This window comes from Eulemur rufifrons, chromosome 2, assembly GCF_041146395.1.
Source record: "Eulemur rufifrons isolate Redbay chromosome 2, OSU_ERuf_1, whole genome shotgun sequence".
Lineage (NCBI taxonomy): Eukaryota > Metazoa > Chordata > Mammalia > Primates > Lemuridae > Eulemur > Eulemur rufifrons.
This window is the reverse complement of record NC_090984.1, coordinates 121,992,427-122,013,025: the sequence shown is the minus strand read 5'-3', so window position 1 is coordinate 122,013,025 and position 20,599 is coordinate 121,992,427. Positions and strand designations below refer to the sequence as shown.

Genomic DNA, 20,599 nt, shown 5'->3' with positions numbered 1-20,599 from the left:
TTCAACTTCATTCCTTCTGAAGGCCCAGTCTGGGTGTCATACACTGCTGTGGCCCAGGGCACAGGCCTCCTGATCTCAGGTTTTCCAGAGACCCAGCTGAGACAGCCTCTGCCCTCCACACCCCCCAACAGCCAGCCAGGGCAGGGTCCCAGAACAGAGGTGACCACTCTCAGACAGTGAGGTTGCTCAGGTCTTGCCGCCACGACAACCACCACGGCCAGTGCCAGGCTGTCTCCGCTTCCCAAGGAGGCCTCCCAGGGACACACTGTGGGTAGGCTTCAACAGGTCTACACTGTCACCAAAGCCTCTCTGGCCCTCCCTGATAGGGCTGGCATGGAAGTGACCATTTTCATCAAGATTTCTCAATATGCATAAAAATGAGTATCAGCCCCTCACCCCCAGAAGCCCAGTAAGGAGTGCTCTTCAAGCATTCTAATTGTAAGGCCTCATCAAGCTGCAGGCTTTTTCGAGCACATCCGGGGCTCAGTGGGAGTTGTAAATGGACACAGTGGGAAAACCGCCAGCTGCCACGGCAGGCCCCACCCATCTTCCCAGCCTCATCTCTCGTCACTGTCTTCCTTACATGCCACTTTCCAGCCATGTTTCCTAGACTCTGTTCTTTGACACCTCCAGCCTTCCACATGCCCTTCTCTCTACTTGAAGCACATTCCTCCCTCTCCACCTGTTGGCTCCTACTCCTCCCTCCAGTCTCACATGAGATGTTCCTTCCTCCAGGAAGCCCTCCCAACTCCCCCAGGCTGAGTTAAGGCCTGGTGGATGTTTCCATAGCACTCATGCTTCCCCTCTGGGAAGGCCAGGTGCACCCTGTGGTACAGATCCAGTTGCCACCTGACCCCCCCATTCCTGGACAATGAGTAAAGCATGGCCAATATGATCAGTACAGGGTGGCCATGCCGCTGGTGGACTACTTTGTTTTTCCATCTTCAGTCTTTACTCCTTTCCCGTTATTGTATTTGTAATGGTTTTCTGCTTGTGAAAAAAATACATGCATTTTTATAACTACCCCATCACCACCACAAGACTGTGGTTTACCTAGACTCCCACATGTGCCACACTGCCAGGTGTTGCACAGGTGATAGAATCCTCACAGCCCCCTCATCCCTCCAAAGTGGGTATAACTAGGCCATTTTACCCGTGAAGAAACTGAGGCTCTAAGTATTAATATAAAAGAAGTTGCCCGAGGTTACACTACAAGCAAGTAGCAGGCCCAGTACTCAAGGCAGACTCCATGTGCTTCTCTCTGGGGTGCATCTTACCCTGAGCAATGGGTGGGGTACTGAAAATGAGCAGAGGGTGACACTGGATCTAATCTTTGCACTCAAACACGGGTAACTTGAACTGTCACGCACTTGCTGGCAGTTTCCGCACAGTATCTTTCGAAGCATACCTTGTTTTTCCTGAGATCCTACTGAATATACAATTTGGCATCCTGCTTTCTCCACTTAACATTTTCCAATGTTCTTAAAAACTGCATTTTTAAAAAGTACAGTTACTCATCAATTCCAGAAGAGAAGAGCACAGATATGGCAGGGGCCCTGAACCTAACCATTTTCCCCTGGTGCCGATAGCTATATGCACACAGCAAGAGGATTTAACAGCCTGATTCAGCACGGTGGGAAGGAGTAAATTGCTTGAGTCTGAGAAATACATTACCTCAATCTCACAAATGGTTTTTGAAAATCATTAGGCCACAGAAATGTCATTCTGCAGGCCTGGCTCTCACTGCTTCCCCCACCCTGCTCAATGCCATCCATGTCACGGCGTCGGGTGCTGCCCAACTCAGAGCACTGGAGTCTAGGGAGGTAGCAGGCTGAGCCCCTCAACCCAGATTACCCAAAACACCTCCTGAAAGATAAGCAGAATGTCTTCTTAGGCTCCCCTGATCTGTTTGATTCACACACAGCGAAAGAGCTGCAGACGCCTGACAAAGAGCAGCTCCCTTCCCCACCTGGAAGCTGCACACCCACACCACCCCGCAGGAGGCCTCCTCTGTGCCTACCACTGCTGCTAACCCACCGGAACTTATCCTTGTGGGCTCCAGGTTGATGTCCAAAAATAAAATCGGAGTAGATTTATGAGACTCCAGTCCATTTCCGAGAAACAATCTCTGAGCCTAGTCACCTCTAAAAGGGCCGAGAAAGGACAAACGGAACAGTTTCCAGTAGTTTCCATTTCACTCACGCTCAGCACCAAAGTTCATGCCCAGGCCTGGGGTTCTTTTGGGTTGAATATGCATCGTGCCCTAACACACTGTACTTTGAACACATTAGGTGGTGTCATAAACGAAGCCCAGAAAGTTTCTGACAGTATTGAATTGGTCTGTATAACTACATTACTTCAATAAGCACAAAATTATTTTACCTATAAAAGTTTAACAAGTGATTCTAAAGGATTAAGAAGAATCATGTAATGGGATAATAATGGTAAGTCTACGGCACTTAAGTCGATGCTTGCTGTGGTCACACAGCCTGTGATTTACAGAAGCTGCATGGCTGTGGGAGTAGCAGCCAGGAATCCCTTCATCTGTGCCAGTGCTGACAGCAGCAGGAACTCACGCGTCAGGGCGCACGGTCCCCACAGAGCTAGGTGTGATCAGCAATACCTGTGCTGATTACAGAAGCCCATGCTTCCGTCGGCTGATCTGGCCGCCTCTCTTGCACTCACGCACACAGGCTTCGGCGGGTGGCTTCCAGTATCTTTAATTGGAAACAGCACAACTGCTGATTAATTTTTAAGCTGCTGTTTTTGAAGTGAATTATTACTGGCATTGTGTTGCTTACCATGCATTGTGATTTACACATTCTGACTGATTCTGATCATCAACATCAGCAGTGTGCTTGTCGTGGCTCCGTGTCATCTGGGAACACCTCCTCAGGGCCCCAGGAGCAGGTGCTCACAGAGCCAGAAGGCTTCTCCTCTGTGCTAGGGCACAGGGCTAAAACAGCCAAGGGGTCACACCATGCAGGGCAAATGCCAAACCTAACAGTAACCTGGAGGCTTGGCATCATCACGGACTCACCTTCTTTTCATTTACCAGGATGGCCACCCAACCCCAAAGCCTTTACCCTACCATTGGTATCACTTGGGCCCAGCCCTGGTCTACTTAGAGGGACAGTGCAGAGTTGGGGCTGCAGGATCCTAAACCCCACCTGCTCCAACCAACTGGATCTGACAGGGTGGCCCGTGCCCGAGTCAGGATGGAACAAAGTTTCTTTCTATCCGGGTCCTTATTCCCCCTGATGTTCCCACATAGGTTCTGTGCCCACCTCCTCCTACAGGGAAGCCTCAAGCTCCACGAAGTAACCTGGGGGTGTCAGAAAAGGTACCTGGAAGCTTCCTAGCATCCAGACATGAGAAACTTAGAACTCATCAGGTCCCTCTTTTGTCTCTGGCAAGTAGGAAGCTTCCGGTTCATTTTTCAGACCCTCAGGTCAGATGCTGCAGTAAGCTTTTCCTTCTCTGCTCCCATCCCTTGTGCTTCTAAGTGTTCTTTTCATCTTTATAAACGTATGTTTTAAAACCCTCTTGTTGTGTATGAGTTTTTATGATAAACTAGTTTAAAATCTCTTTTGGAAGTTGTCATGGAATAAATTATACATAAAGACCAACAAAGCTAAGGCTCTGAGGCAAAATGTTATTAACCACCTTGAAGGAGTTCAGTATCATTTTTCTTCCAGTAAACATGTAAATCTGGTGTCCAAAACAATATAAGTTGCTTCATTCCATGGCTTATTTGCATGATTTTTAATGACAAACAATAATAAAGTGTAACTGAATCCTCTAATTCTAAATTCATCCAGACTTTGTGGCAGAGAAATACATTAATAATAAATTCCAAAGTTTCATATGAGTACTCGTGGGGTAAAACTCTGAGGGTGCCAGGAGATAGGAACAGTGTGAGCAAGGGGAGGCCTGGCAGGGACACAAGGTGACAGCAGGAAGGACATGGAGGCCCAATTCCACAGGGTACTTCAGGACCAGACACCCCTGTGACTCCTAACCCTGTTCTGCCCCCTTCAATCCATGTGGCCTGGGCAAATGATCATGTGTCTGAGCTTCCATTTCCACAGCTAGAAGATGGGGCTAATACTACCACTGCCCAGAGTTCTAGGGAAGCTTAAAGGGAATTAAAGTAACAAAGTAGAAGGGACCAGAGAAGGCACCATTTGTTCTCCTTTCCTATCTGTCACCACTGCTGCCAAAATAGTACAGTCCTGGTACATGCAGGGTTCAAGCCCTAAAGATGTAAGAAGGAAGACAAGCTGTCTACCAGCTCTCTCTAGACACAACCCTGCAGATGAGTCACCAACATACATGAATGTACCAACTCTCCCCCCACAACACTCCACCCCGTGTAGTCCCAGAGGCCCAACACCAAAGCCCAGCCCAGGGCCAATGCAGACCATGGCAGGGCAGCTAAGGCACTTCATCTGCCAGGTGTGGCAGGCCCTGGGGCCAGTGCAAGAAGGATGCTACATGGGCACAGATGTGTCCATGGAAGGCAGTAGCCTGGCATTGGCCTCAGCCAGGGGGGCAGCAGGGGTTTTGGGGAGTGGAAACTGCAGGCCTGACATGGCCCCACACACCTGGGTTCTACCCTTCACACATGCTTTAGAGACATCCGTCCTGCTATTCTCTGTGGCAGCTTCTCTGACCCACAGCTAAGTGGAATGGGTCTCTCAGCACTCACATGCCTCCCAGAAGGATGAACCGCTACCTTCAAAGTGCCAAAATTACCATCCGCATCAGTGAAGAACAGCTTCACTGATGCTGGGTTTTTATGGGTTCAAATGGTTCTTCTCGGCCTCAAATTCAGCCAGACACAACTGTTTCTCAGGAGCACCCAGGTCGGGTGTGCCCCGCTTCTTGCGGGCAGCCCCTCGCAGAATCCTGAGCCCACAGCTGGTGGCCTAAAGACCAAGTGGGGCTGTGGACAGGACAGGGGCCCCCAAGCTGGGCACCTGGTGTCCAGGCCTGGCCCTGCCCTGGCTGACCGGGCAGTCTTCACTGTGCTGGGTCACCTCTCTGAGCCTCAGCCATGCGGCAAAGGTAACATCTCCTCCAGGTTGCGGGGGGGATAAACTGCGAACATGCATGAGCAGCACCTAGCCGGTGCCGCACTAAACGACAGCGATTATTATTACTCATGCTCCAATCATTCGGCACACATTCCTCATGCCTTCCAAATGCGCTCATTTCACATCAGCCCGGAGCGCTCCCAATTAATGAAAGAACAAATTAAACTGTCATTACTTTGGTTTAATTCTGTAATTAAAGAACTTCAAGAGGCGACAGGCTCTAAATAATGCATGCTTTTGTCAGAGAAATGTTGAGTTCCGGGCAGGGAGAAAAAATACAGGGGGAAAAGCTTTGGGGAAAAGGGGAGAGATGCGATATGCGGCGGGAGCAATGATATTTATCCCCAAAGATCGGAGGGAAAATCGAGTGACAGCTGAAGGACTCAATTTGTTTTTGAATTAAGGCTTCAGCTAGCGACGAAGGCAGGAGAATATAGGGCTCCCGCCTCCCTTCCACTCTGCATCTGCCATAAACAGAACCGGTGTCGGGAGTAATCCAACCGCAGGCAAAGCGCGGCAGTCATTTTGACGTCTGCTTCTGTGTGACTCTCCCTTTTATGTCAGTTCAGGGGAAAGAGATATAAAGAGAGGGAAAGCATGTGGCACGTAAATTTTTTTAAATGTGTGTCTCTTATCCAGCAGATCATGCAGCTGCCACATGCTATAAACCTAACGAGGTTGTTATGTGCAGTGGCAGAGAGAGACAGGCTGGAGCCCGATGGTCGGGATTCAAACCCAGCTCTGCCACACCACTGAGCAGACCCAGGCCCTCACCCACGGCCAGGTCAGGACTCAGCAGGACGGGAGCGGCCACCACCTACGTACGGTGCGGCAGATCAAAACCAGTCAGCAAGCAGGCCTGAGACTTCAAATTGAATAACTTACTGAGATGTTTTCTTCTCGTTAGGCATTAATGTTTTCATAAATCCCATGCACAGTGTAATTGCTGTGTACTGATTCTCTGAATTACATAAAGAAATGGCTTTCAGACATGGCTTCCATTTATGCTTCTATTAGCCGCAGAACCCAAAGGATGAAATGTTATTAAATATAACTTTTTTTCCCCTGCAATATCACCAAGTTCCAAGAACAGCTTGGAGGTTTCCCTGAAAAGGCTGGCAAATGTGCTTAGTACACAGAATAGCAGCTGCTTTACAAACTGCATACTTTTATTAAATTACTGCCCCTGTAACATCCTGCCAGCCATGAGATTAAAAGGGAAAAGAAATTAAACTGATGGGAAAGGCTCCCAAGCAACAGGTCTAAGACACAAATGATAAATCTCCTTTTAAACTTATGTTGTTTAGGGGCAATAGAAGTGGTTTTAGTTTGGTTTTGGGGGAGGGGAAGCCTAGCATATCAAACCTTAATAACACAGACCCACTATTTCAATGCTGAAATGTTGCTAAGCCACACTGCTAGATGTGTGATAATTTTCTTTCTTTTATTTCCTTCACTCCCTGACAGCCTGGGAGCTCTACCAGGGTAACGACCTCATGCCTCTGGCGCACCACGGCCCTGGTAAACTGCATGGCATACAGTAGGTGCTTACTAAATACTGGCTCGGTGACCACATGAATGTGTGCACCACCAGGCGAGGGCTGGCCACAAAACAGGTGCTCAGGAAGTGTTCAATTCATCAGTCTATCCAGGGGCAGTGTGACAAGCCCACTTTCACCATGACAGGTCACATCCTAACATCTCTGCAACCCAAGCCCACTCCTCTAAGAGGAGAGCTCAAGCGTGGCCCCTCCGCAGTCAGCACTGCCCCCCCAGCCCCCTGCCAGCCCCTGCTCTGCGGAAAGGAAGCCCTGAGAGCAACAGTGCTCTCTGCCTGTCTCTAGCTGTGTGTGACCCTGGGCAATTGTTGTACCCTCTTACGTGGAGGTTTCTCAGCTATAAAACGAGGGTAGGGGGAGAGACACTTAACAGAGGGTTGGTGTGAGAACTTCAGCCCAGCACTTGGCATGCAGTAAGCACTCAATACCTGGCCGCTGCTACTGTGACTGTATGTCGGCAGGAACCTCCCTCCTTCTCCATCCCATCACCGTAGCGGACACGCACTGACTAGGCTCTATATGGCAGGCACCAATCAGGAGCTTCCCCCCATTCATCATTTCCTCCTGCAACTGCCCTAGGACAGAGGAGAGATAATGACTGTCCCCATTTCACAGAAGAGGAAAACAAAACCCAGAGCTTCAGTAACTCCTGTGGCAGACTAGGAAGCAGCAAAGCCCATGCTCTTCTCCATGGCCCCTCATCCATCTACAGGGCCTGGCAAGCCCCTGCGGTGTGCCACCCCTGCCTGCCCCTCCATGTACCCCCACTCTGGCACTCCAAGACCCTCACTGCCCAGCACTGCCACTTCTAGTCTCTGCCTGGAGAGTTCTAGAGGTGAGATCTGCCCAGAGAGGAGACCCCTCCCTTGAAGACCCAAAGACACAAACTGCCCCCTGCACTGCCCTCCCCCACCCCAGGTCCTGCCCACAAAGTTCTCAGGGTTCATATAATCATTCCCATAGACATCTGTCTGCCTCCCACTCTATACGGATCACCCCCTTGAGAAGAGGGCCCCCAATCCCACACCTACAGACCTAACACACAGTAGGAGCTCAGCAAATGTTTGATGACTAAGTGGGTAAATGAACAGAGTACCTCCTACATGCCCACCGTGATGCTGGTACCAGAATGCTCTGCAAACCTGAGCCAGGAAGCAGAGTCTTGTCTCCCTGGCCTGGTTTCAAGACCAAACCAGGCAGGGCTCTGTATGCCTTGGTTGATTAAAGTGATGAACAGGAAATAAACACAAGGCTGGCTGTTTATTGGCTCCACACAGAACCCCTCACTTGAAATGCCAGGGACCGGGTACTTTGACACAAATTCAGCAGCAGTATCTTTAATCATTTCAGGGTTAATAAAAAATGTCAATTATATTTGTCATCAGGGCTATCCTGGGGGAACAATCCCAGTGCAGACAATCTCTGGCCAAATGACAACCTGGTCTGTTTGTCACATATCCCTCCAGCTGCCTCGCTGATGAATTAATCGAGTTGGTTACCTCCCCCTGGCCTGTCCCTTCGTAAATAATCAGAAGTAATATGGATCTCCCAAATAATTCTGACCTAAGAATTGCTGCTCTGAATCTCCCAAAAAAAAAAAAAAAAACAAAAAAAAACCCAACAACAACAACAAAAGACAATAAAAACAAAAAGAGACTCTAAATAGACCAGAAGGTAGAGACCACCTGGAAGGGTGAGTGTGGCAGCCCAGGGTGGCCTGGGCTTCTTCCACATGGACAGGGCAGGGGCCGGTCTTCTCATCCGATGTCCCTCAGTGCTCAGCCCCCACAGAGCTAACACACTGCGTCATGCTGGCCAGCCCCTCCTACCCACCCCCAAAACCTCATGAGGGGCTCCCACTCTGCAGCCCCATTCTACAAGCGAGCAAGCAGCAGCTTAGAGCAGACCAAGTGGCATGCCTCCACAGGGACTCAAAGCCAGGTGTCTGGCGCCACCCTGCTGCCGTGGCCGAAGGGCTCCCTGAGTGTGGCTGCCTGTCTGCATTTTGAGAGTAGCTATTTTGCAATCAAGGAATTCTTCTTGCACATTCCAATTGCCAGGTGCAAACGCATCCAGGAGGAAAACATTCCCCTGGTATAGCTGACACTTAGCACATAGAGGGGAATGGAGTCAGGTTGAAACTCAAATAGGAAAACACTGTGTTCTACCCCAGGACCACTCGAAATGCTCTGAAATCTGACATTTGCCTAAATTAAGTGTTCTATCTTTATCAGAGAATGACTTGAAAATGACTACGCTGCTATCAGGGACTCTCATGTGACAGTCTCTCACATTTGTTTCTCAACTATGAACCCTTCCCTTGACATGGACCAAAGTCAGAGTCCCTGCGTCCCCCGGACTAGAAGTGGGGCTCAGGCAAATTTCTCAGCCTCCCCTGTGGCACATGAGAATGCAGACAGCTCGTTCCGGACCTGTCCACCACAACAAGAATGGGAGGAATTTCTGCTACAAAAACCTCAAACATTCAAAATCATTTTTATTTTCAAAATATTCGTTTTCATTTTAAAGCTATGGCAATTCAAAGGGTTAAGCTGAGCACAAATCCAAGATCACTGTTAATTTCTCCAGCTCACTGTCACATACAAAGCGTCCGCCCCCACACAGCAATCAGGGGCTGCCCGACTGCCCTTCCAGAGAGTTCTGTCTCCAGTGAGAAATCCAGATGACACTTTTTCGACAGCCCCACGGTCATTAGGTTTGCAAGTTAACTTTCACGAGACAGGCAAAGGCTCTTGTTTTGATGACTTCCCTCCGTTTCTGCAATTTTATCACCTTCATAAACACTAATGGCTCTTGAGTACCTGCCGTGGGTGGGGCGTGCTGTGCCAGGCTGAACTGCACAATGCCACACAAAATGCCATCGAATGAGTCACCCATCTCCATTGGCAATCAGCTCCAGGATGCACAGAGTCTGGGGGCTGAAGTAATAGCAGCTGCTTAACCAAGGCCAGAGCCATCCACGCACTCCGACAAGCAATAGACTCCAAAAGACAGTGTCCTTCACTTTCTGAGTGCCCACCACATGTCAGACACACCACCAGGTGCCTCACACATGTTATCTGTGATCCTAACAGTAACCTGGGATGGCATCATGCCACCCATTCACTAGTGGTTAGAGCGAGGGTCAGAGGAGAGAGATCACTTGCCCAAGGCATCGTTAGAAAGCATCCAGGAAACTAAAGCCCAGGCCCACCTCTCCACTGCTACCCACCTCAGTTTACAGGAAGGCACAGCACCACCAGTGCTAGGCCATTTTCATGGGAAGATGGTCAATAGGTCACATGCTAGAGGAAGTGCAGACCCCTAGAGCGGTTCTAGAAGGAACTCAAGTTTTGGAGCCAGAGTTCTGAGTTCAAACCCAGCTCTGCCTCTCATCAGCTGTGTGACCCCGAGCATATCACTGCACCTCTCTGAGCCTTACTTTCCTCAGATGTAAAATAGGGAAAATGTAATGAACTTCACAGGGTGGTTGAGAAGATTAAACAGGATTAAACGAAATAAAATGCAAAGCCACTCGACCTATCTCCTCTCTCTAATTGACTCTGCCTATAATCAGCTTTGGACGAAAGAACATAAATAAGAATCAGACCGAACTTCAAATCCCACCTCCCAGGTTTGCCAGCTGAGTGGCCGTGGGCAGTCCCCAACCCAGCTCAGCTCTCACAGCCACCACACAGGGCAGTGCAAGGGTTAAGGAGTCAGTGTCTGGCACAGAGTGGGCGTTCAATAAAAGCTCATTCAATTCAATTTGACTTAATTAAAAAACCTTACTCATAGCCTCGAGAATGGCAGGAGCACGGAGGGCTAAAACTGCAAACTGAAACCCATTTGAAGCCCATAAATTTTATAACCTGCCAATGAATCCATTTTCTTATTAAGCGACAATATTATAAACCTCTTCTGAATTCTTGGCAATGTTTAAGAATCATATCTTCATTGGGCTGAAAGCTGTTGTCAAATCACAAAGAACTTGAAGGGGTTTGAAAACAACTCATGAAAAGGAATAACTGAAACCAAGTTTACTGAACAAATCAAATTATTTCACTGCTGTGTCTGTCTTTGCAAAGCTTCTCCAAATTACACTTCATTATGAGACTCGGAAATTAGACACCAGTAACAAAATGAGAAAGCCAGAATACATAAATATTTACATAATCATCAGAATAATATTCTCCTCCTGTGCAAATCTACCTACTACTTTGTTTATTCTTATTAACTCAAGTTTAGAAATGGGACAATCCTCTGAAACGGGGCCCTGGGGATTTCTTTCCGTGACTCAAACCATTTCTTTCTTTCTTTTGAAAAAACAATGGTATGTCAGGAGAGAAAGGGATGAGAAAGCAAGGAAAGTGGGAGGGCACAGTTCCCCTTGAATCCCTTAGGATCCTTGGTCATCAGCTCAGGACTTGGAACAGCTGGGCAGACAAATGTGCTCAGCAAGCTTCTCTCTCCTCTTCCTCCCTAAGGGGTGTGTGACACATGGGGGCTGGGGGTGGACCTGCAGGAGTGCGGAGGTGGTGGCGGTGGTGCTGTAAGTAGCTGTAACAGTAACAATAATAATAATTGCAACTAACATCTGAGTGTCTGGAGGTCATCCCAAACCTTTACAACCACTTTCTGCAAATTGAGAGATATTATCCCCACTTCACAGTAAGGAAATCAAAGTTGCCAGAAGTTAAGCACCCATCTTGCCCAGGACCACCCAGCTAGCAAGCACCAAAGCCAGAGTATGAGCCCAGCGTTGGGTGGCTTTTCTACCACAATAGCACCTCTACTGGGGAGCTGAAACCCACAACCACAATGAGGCTCAACCCTCAACAGGCACCAGACTGGTATCTCAGATACGAGTCTTGCTAAAGCCAAGCTGTGGTGTCTCCTAAGGAACTGGCGGGGCTGGGGCTGGGTGGTGGTAGAAAAGAAGGGACCTGCTCTCTGCAGCTAGGTGGGCTTCCAAAAGTAAGGCCAGCACATGGGCTGGGCCCTGAAAAGAAGTCCCTGCTCTGGGTTTCACCTCCTCCTTTCTCATCATCCTCTTCCACCCTCGGCCACACTAACCAGCAGGCAGGCACACATTCATTCAACAAGCAAGCACTGAGCCAGACTCGGGCTCCAGCCCCTCGCCAAGCACCAGAGGGACCTAAATGGCTAAGGCACAGCCCCAGTGCTAAAAGGCCTTCAGTGCTCTTCTAGGCAAGACTCTAACTGTTGTGCCACGTTTTCCAAAACAAAAAGGAGGAACAGATGGCTCAGCATATGGTGTGGCACGAGGACAGCAACTGAAAGCAGGGCCAACCTCGCAAGCCGAGGCCCTCTGGGAGCCAGCATTTTGCTTCCAGGGTGGGCATGTATCCTCCACAGCTCAAAGAGCTTGAAGAAAGAGACTCGGACTTTCTCTTCTGCACACATGATGCCCAGCCAGATGTCGCAACGTAAAAAACCACCTCCGAAGGGCCCAATGTCACAGCAGAGTGAAACCAAGCTGCACAAGGGACTGACTTTCCTTTGTCCCCAGTGCACAGACGCTTCTGCACCCCAAGAGACACTGAACACCTGACTTGGGCCACTCAGCCAGCCTGAAAGGAAACCCAGGCCATAGTTCACAGCCACGCTGCCACGCAATGCCATTATGCAGAGAAGTTAGGATGACAAAAGTATCTGGCTGCAAATCCATGGAGACACCATTTAGATGCCATTAAAACACCATTAAAACATGTGAGCTCAATGTAAAACTATTTCATTGCAAATTATACGGCTGTAAAATAAACAAAGGAAATGAAATCCAAAAAGCATTAAAGTAACATTAAAGCAAACTGAACCCCTTTCTCAAATACAAGAGAACTCCGAGTTAAGACCAGCACACAGTCTGTGGTAGAAAGTCCAGGCTTGGCAGTCAGCTCTGTGTTCATTCTCCCACCAGCTGTGTGACCCTCCACAAGCTCTTAACCTCTCTGAACCTCAAGGTGCAACCATGGACAATGCCAGAGGGTTGAAAAAATAAGGTGAGAGAGGAAGTTACACAGTGAGGCTCAGCCAAGACACGCTCTAAGGACACATGGCTAGTCAGCAGAAGAGCCAGGAGTTGTGATGCCTGCGTCTGGCCTGGGCAGATACAAAGAGCTCTCCCAAGAGGAGGTGCTTCCCCTTTAAGGAGAAGACAACTGAGGCCCAGAGAGATGAAAGATTTGCTCAGGGCCTACTCCTCATGGTGCCTGCCAGCAGCTACACTCCCCTCCTCCAAGCCTTGCACCAAGCTCCTTCCCACCTGAGGACTCACACCTATATTTAGGTATCACTTGCCTCTGCCTAGACATCATGTCTGACCCCAAATCTCACTTACATGCCCCTCCTAGGTGACCCACTGCACCACATCCTTCCCTAACTGCCCTTCAGCCATGGGGTTCCCTGTCTGGTCCTGCAGCCGCTCCCCCCTGCATCCTGTGTTAACTTCATCGTCCAGGCCATACTGAACGAATGAACGAATGAAGGAATGAATGAATGACCTGTCACCCCACACGGCAGGGGCGGGTGGGATCACAGGCCCTCCTCCCCAGGCATTAAGGCCAGGCCAGGGTTCCTTCTACTCCAAGGCAACTGGGAGAGCTCCTTTTTCAGTGGTCTCTAAACTTTTTTAATTACACTATTTGATTATCACTTTTATTTTATTTTTTTATTTTTATTTTTTATTTTTTATTTTTTTGACAGAGTTTTGCTCTGTTGCCCGGGCTAGAGTGCCGGGTGGCGTCAGCCTAGCTCACAGCAACCTCAAACTCCTGGGCTCAAGCGATCCTCCTGCCTCAGCCTCCCGAGACTACAGGCATGCGCCACCATGCCCGGCTAATTTTTTCTGTATATATTTTTAGTTGGCCAGATAATTTCTTTCTATTTTTAGTAGAGACGGGGTCTCGCTCTTGCTCAGGCTGGTCTCGAACTCCTGACCTCGAGCAATCCACCTGCCTCGGTCTCCCAGAGTGCTAGGATTACAGGCGTGAGCCACCGCGCCCGACCTATCACTTTTATTTTAAAAAATTGTTTTGAGCATACAACTTTGAGTACATATATACAATTCTACTGAAACATTATATTCATTATAAAACATGTATACACACGAACAGAAATTTTAGAAGGATGATATGAAAAGCAGCTATAAGGAAAATACCTCATACTTTCCCCTGCATTATCCCTCCCTCCCTGGGATCTGTTCACATGGCACCCAGAGTGATATGAGACCTGCTCTTAGCACCTCTGGCATGTAATGAACCCCAACAGGAGGGCCAAGTGCACCTGCCATTCATGAGTTCAAGCTCCAACACCATAATCTGGCCTCAAGTTCCAGGACCCAGCTCATATCTGTGTAATGTGGGGTCACATGACTACCCGAAGACCCAGTTTCCTCCTCCACACACACTGCCAGTGTTCAAAGTCAGGTGGAAAAGAAATGATGCCCCGTGAGGGCTGTGCTGTTAACCAGCACTTAGATATACACGGTACAGTTCCCATGCACCTAAATAGTAGCCAAGAAGAAGGAGGGCGCAGAGAACCACCCTGCAGCTGGGAGAAAGGATCAGGGGAGCACTAGGGACCAATGAACCCTGACTGCACATATTGTTAAGGGAAAAAAAGAAAACTGCAAAGTGAGATTTATAATATTCTACTTTTTGTGAAGAAAGAAAGAGAAGTTAGAAACTACTCATTTGAGCAAAAAGAAACAAGGAAGGAAAAAACAGACTAATGACACTGGTTACCTGCAGGGCAGGGGTGGGAGCCAGGTAGACAGGATAAAAACAATGCGGGGTGGAGGAGACACTTCTCCAAATAGGACTTTTTGTATAGACCTGACTTTTGTAAATGTTATTGGTTCACACAAAAAGGAGGGAAGAAGGGAAGGAAGAGGAAATCCATACTTTGGGGAAGTCCTTAAAACAGAATACAAAGAGAAACAAGTAAAGAAAACTGTATTTCAAATGAGTAACAACCACACTGAAGGGGGAGAAGAAGGAGAAAAACTAACTCTAAGGGACAACTGAAATTTGGACTATATACCTCAATCTAAAGCCAAAAAGAACTCATAGTATTCACTTCTAATTAGTAGACTTCTCTTTTTGCAGAAGTTAGCAATTTTGAAACAACTTTTTGACATTCTAAGATTGAGCAATATGTAAATACATGGTGAAAATGGAAGCCAGGTTTCACATTGTTGGAGAAAGGAGTTACAAATATGGACACGGAACAGGGCAAAAGAATCCTGCAGTACTGGATCCGCCAGTGTGAACTCACAGGTTTTAATAAATAGAAAGAACTATATAGAGGCATGTGTGGGTATGTGTATGCACACACACTATTTGATTATCACTTTTATTTTAAAAAATTGTTTTGAGCATACAACTTTGAGTACATATATACAATTCTACTGAAACATTATATTCATTATAAAACATGTATACACACGAACAGAAATTTTAGAAGGATGATATGAAAAGCAGCTATAAAGAAAATACCTCATACTTTCCCCTGCATTATCCCTCCCTCCCTGGGGTCTGTTCACATGGCAAGTATAAGCAGACATCTATTATTGCCTAGATCCATCTTCTGAGAAACAGTGACACACCAATAGCAATGAGCACACTTAACACCCATATCTTGGTTTCTAAATACCTTCCTCCACTAAAAGGAACCAGAGCTCCTTGAAGATGGTTGATCCTAGGACTGGGGCAGGGAAAGGACAAGAAAGCCTGGAACATGTGGCTGCACCAAAATTTAAGGACATGTTCAAAGAATGAACATCTCACATGGACACAGGAGCTAGCTTGAAGGGACTTCTATTAGTCAAATGATAAAAATGTATTATAACTAATTATTAAACCAAGAATGCATGAGTCCTATGGGTACAAAATAAATAAACAGACTAATGGGGAAAAGGAAAACTTCTCTTTGTAGCTAGAAAGAAATGATAGAATTAGAAATCACGATTTGATAACCATCATCACAGGGCCTGATTGAGGTAGAATTGTCAATGGATGCTAAAACTAGTGGACGAAGTTTGAGGAATAACAGGATATTTATGTCATCTCAAAGTGCCTCTCCACGTGGCACTTTTTAACTGCAAAAGGTAAAATAATTACTGTACTGAAGAAACCTGACAGACTCCATCTTAACCAAGTGACCAAAGTTAACACCGCCGGCAAAGGCACTAACCAACAGCACTGAGAGGACACTGCATCGCCCCTGTGACAGTCCTGCCAGAAGTGCATAATGTGAATCTAATCAAAAGGAAACACTAGACAGACCTAAAGTAACGGACAATCTTCAAAATAAATGGCTTGTACTCTTTATATACATACGTCATGAAACACAGGAACTGTTTCAAACTAAAGGAGACTGATGAGACATGACAATGAAGGTAACACATGACCCTGAATTCTCTTTTGCTATAAGATATTTTCGGACAATTGACAAAATCTCAATAAAGTGTTTAATGTAGATTAAACAATTCAGTTGCATGATGCATAATGATGTTTCTGTCAAAAACAGACTACATACATGGTGGTGGTCCCATAAAATTATAATGTATTTTTATTATATCTTTTCTATGTTTAGATACACAGATTCTTTTTTTTTTTTTTTTGAGACAGGGTCTCACTCTGTCACCCAAGCTAGCGCACAGTACATCATCATAGCTCACTACAACCTCAAACTGCTGGGCTCAAGTGATCATCCTGCCTCAGCCTTCTGAGTAGATACGACTACAAGTGCATGCCACCACACTCGGCTAATTTTTTTTATTATTATATTTTCTAGAGACAAGGTCTCTCTATGTTGCCCAGGCTGGTCTCGAACTCCTGGCCTCAAGAGATCTTTCCAGTGCTCACTTCAGCAGCACATATACTAAAATTGGAATGATACAGAGAAGATTAGCATGGCCCCTCCACAAGGATGACACGCAAATTCGTGAAGCGTTCCATATTTTTTTAAAAAAATAAAAAAATAAATAAAATAAATAAATAAAAAATTAAATTAAATTAAAAAAAGAGATCTTTCCACCTCAGCCTCCCAAATTGTCATGACTACAGGCTAGAAATGCAAATTCTTATCACCAAATTACAATTGCCTACAGGATTCAGTGCAGTAACATGCTGTCCAGGTTTGCAGCCTAGGAGCAATAAGCTATACCATATAGCCTAGGTATGTAGCAGGCTCTACTATGTAGGCTTGTGTAGGTATACCCTATGATGTTCCCACACGACTAAGTCACCTAAAGATGCATTTCTCTGAACATATCTCCACTGTTACTAAGTGACACGTGACAGTAGTGCTTCTATGTTATTTTTCTGAAGTTGATTATTACACTGTAGTTATAGAAGAGAATTTGTTTTAGGAAACACACACTGAAGTATTTAGGAGTAATGGACCATCAGTCTTACTCTTAAGTAGTTCAGAAAAAAAAAATGTATGAATGCATGTGCATATGAAAACACATATATAAATATTTGTATATGGAGAGGGACGATAAAAGGATAACAACATTTGGTGAACCTGGGTGAAAGGTGTCTGGAAATTCTTTATATTATTCTTGCAACTTTTCTGTAAGTCTGAAATTACGTCAACATTAAAGACGAAGTAAGAAGAGAAGATGTTTTTTTGGCAGCCTGGTAAACTTGGTGGCATTATTTGAAAGGTCTCTTTTGGTAGGCTAAACTTTTGGAAGACTCAGGCATTGTGACAGAAAGGCTTTCTAAAAATAACTAATGAGAGGAGTTGACTCTTACAAGTGGGATAATAACCACTGACTTATTACACTTTTATAGTGAGTGTTTCTGCAAGATGACTTTCCTTTTCTTTTCATTTTGTCTCTTCTTTTTTTTTTCAAATTGCTAGCTTTGGCAGACTTCCTAACCTAAGTGAGATGAGAAAGAAATACCTGAATTCTCCTCAGTGCTTCGATTTCAACCACTGTCACAATTCACAACTTGCTGATGCTGAAACTGGGATGCACAAGTGTAACACGTCAACTGCATAGAAGAAACTCAAAGAAGAAAAGCGCCCATGTTTGAGGAAGAATGGCAAAAGAAATTATGAACAGAAATGCACTCCTATTTCTCTGGATCAAATGGCTCTCCAACTGTTGCATTTTCCTCACATCATCCTCAAAATTAATTCAACTCTTATGGATTTTTTTTCCAATATATAAAGCGGGAAAGTTTAATAAATAGTCCTTTAACCGGTTTTATCAAATGTATATTACTTTTAATTTGTATTAAGCAAAACCAAACGAAAAACCAATTTCTTCCAGTTAACTAGGGAATTGAAGTACCTTGCCAGGCGGTTATATAAGTCTAGAAAAAATCCTTTCGAAAATATAATTAAGTCTAAATGTTCTAAAAGCCCTAGTCTTATCAAAAGTTATTATATTAACTGAAGCTCCAAGGATACAGATACTCAAATCAATTTATGTCAATATTTTAATGTCATGCATTAATTAGCCACACTAATAAAATAAGAGTGTACCTCATAATAAATGTCAGGGGCCAAAGAGAGTGACAGGTTAGCTAGCTGAGCAGAAAAGGCATTGATTTAAACCTGTAAGTGTGGTTAATGTGTCCTTTCACTGACTCACTCAGGAAACACCTACTACAGGCCAGCCACATAGAAAGCCAAGATGAGGCCAGAAGGATGCTGTTCTCCAGCAATTTGTCCCTGCAGGCTGAGGCCAGGGGGCATCTCTGGCACTTCAGGATAAAATGACCCACAATGAGGGGAGTGGGCACTTGCTGGGCCCCTCCCTGCCAGCCAGAAAGGTCCAGCAAGGAGCAAGCCTCATCTGTGCAGCCCACCCAACAAGGGCCTCCGGGACTCCTCAGCATCCCCTCCCCTAAGCCTAGCAGGGTGCAGGCTCCTTCACTGGGTAATCAATAACAGCTACCAGTTTCCTCTGTGCTTCAGTGTCCCCATCTGCAAGCAGGAACCATAGTCCTGCCTGATATAAGCTACGGGGTCATCAGTACAAGAAGCTATTTTGCACACCGTCAGGACCATCCATCCTTTTAATTAAGTCGACACCCAATGGATGAGCACTTATTTTGTCCCAGACACTGTTTGATGTGCTGGAGATAAAACAAACTCCCTGCTTTCATGGAGTTTTCACTGCTCAAAAGTAAGGTATTATTATGAATAAAGAGACTAAGCATTTGGGCTTCACAGTGTATGGCCCTGATAGCACCATCCCCTTGCCTTGGCCAAATATCACAATTCCTCCATTTCCCCAAGGGGCTATGGAGACCAGAGAGCAGAAGGCCTGGGGATGGCAACGGCTCAGTCTGGAAGGCAGACAGGTAGCTCACCTGCATCCTGCCCCGCCCCCCCTTCCCCCCCCAACACACACACCCTGAGCCTTCTTTGTCTTTCAGGTTTGCCTAGAGCCTCTGGGGCCAATTCCATCTCATCTTTCTCAGATTCAAATGCAATAAACATTCACTGAGCATTCACCACGTGCCAGGCAACATACTAGACGTGTTACAGATGTGTCTTCCCCAAAATTCATGTGTTGAAGCCCTAACCCCCTCAGTGTGGCTGCACTTGGAGACGGGGCTGCTTGGGAAGTAACTAAGGTTAAATGAGGTCATATGGGTGGGGCCCCGAGTCTACAGGATCAGTGTTCTTATAATAAGAGACATCTGGGCTTGCCGGCACTCTTGCTCTCCCCCCACCAGCACACACACACACCAAAGAAAGGCCACGTGGGCACACAGCAAGACTGATGGCTGTCTACCACCTAAGCGGAGAGCCCTCACAGACACCAACCTCGCGGGCTGATCCTTGATCTTGGATTTCCAGTCTACTGAACTGTGAGAAAATAGATGTTCTGTTGTGTGAGCCACCTAATCTATGGTATTTCGTTACGGCAGCCCAAGATGACTAAGACAAGCGGTGTCGCATATTAATATATTATTGGGTTGAGTCCTTGATGTTCTCAGAAGCTGTATGTGTAGACTGCCTAGGTCTCCCCCAACTCCCTAGGGTCTTGTTTATAAAAGGCCTCTGAAGAGATACATAATGGGCTCTCACATAAGAGGGACAGACATACATCCTGAACCCCCTGAGCCCCCGGGGACCCAAGTATGCAGCCCCTTCTCCTCCTCCTTCCGCTCCCAGTCCCACACATCGGCTCATAGGTAAGTCTCCTGTAGCTGCAAGGACAGGAGCACACAGCCCCCTCTCCCCATGAGGGCCTCTTCTGTGCCACCCTGTCCCCCAAAGAAAGGAGCTCGTGACAAGCTGAGATCAGAGTTCTAGAAGGTGGACGAAGCACCTTCAGGAGAGCACAGGGCGCAGAGTTGGGCAAGGCCTGTTCTGCGGCCCAAATCTAAACCCAAGGAAGAAGACACAAAGGGCCAAATGGAACAAAACGTCTCAAAGTTTTATTTGTTTTTTTTTTTTTTTTTTTTGAGACAGAGTCTCGCTCTGTTGCCCAGGCTAGAGTGAGTGCCGTGGCGTCAGTCTAGCTCACAGCAACCTCAAACTCCTGGGCTTAAGCGATCCTACTGCCTCAGCCTCCCAAGTAGCTGGGACTACAGGCATGCGCCACCATGCCCGGCTAATTTTTTGTATATATATATTTTAGTTGTCCATATAATTTCTTTCTATTTTTAGTAGAGACGGGGTCTCGCTCTTGCTCAGGCTGGTTTCGAACTCCTGACCTCGAGCGATCCACCCGCCTCGGCCTCCCAGAGTGCTAGGATTACAGGCGTGAGCCACCGCGCCCGGCCCTCAAAGTTTTACAAATGAGTACCCGCGGCTCGGTAAGAACTTCCCAGTGACAGCAGCATGCGCTGATTCAATAAGTGCAGGATCTGAAACGACTTATGTGAAGTGAAGCTGACACGCTCAAGAAAACTGCATTAGATGACTCAGAGTGGCTCGGGGGAT

General features: G+C 46.7%; 1 protein-coding gene and 1 non-coding gene across 6 annotated transcripts in view; one reads left to right on the top strand and one right to left on the bottom strand.

Moving 5' to 3' along the window:
• Window positions 1-20,599, bottom strand: part of WDR25 (WD repeat domain 25) — a 134,926-nt gene that overhangs the window by 66,744 nt on the left and 47,583 nt on the right. The window lies entirely within an intron of this gene.
• LOC138380991 (U6 spliceosomal RNA) lies at window positions 16,538-16,644 on the top strand. The gene has a single exon (XR_011232949.1). It is a non-coding gene; the product is annotated as a U6 spliceosomal RNA (small nuclear RNA).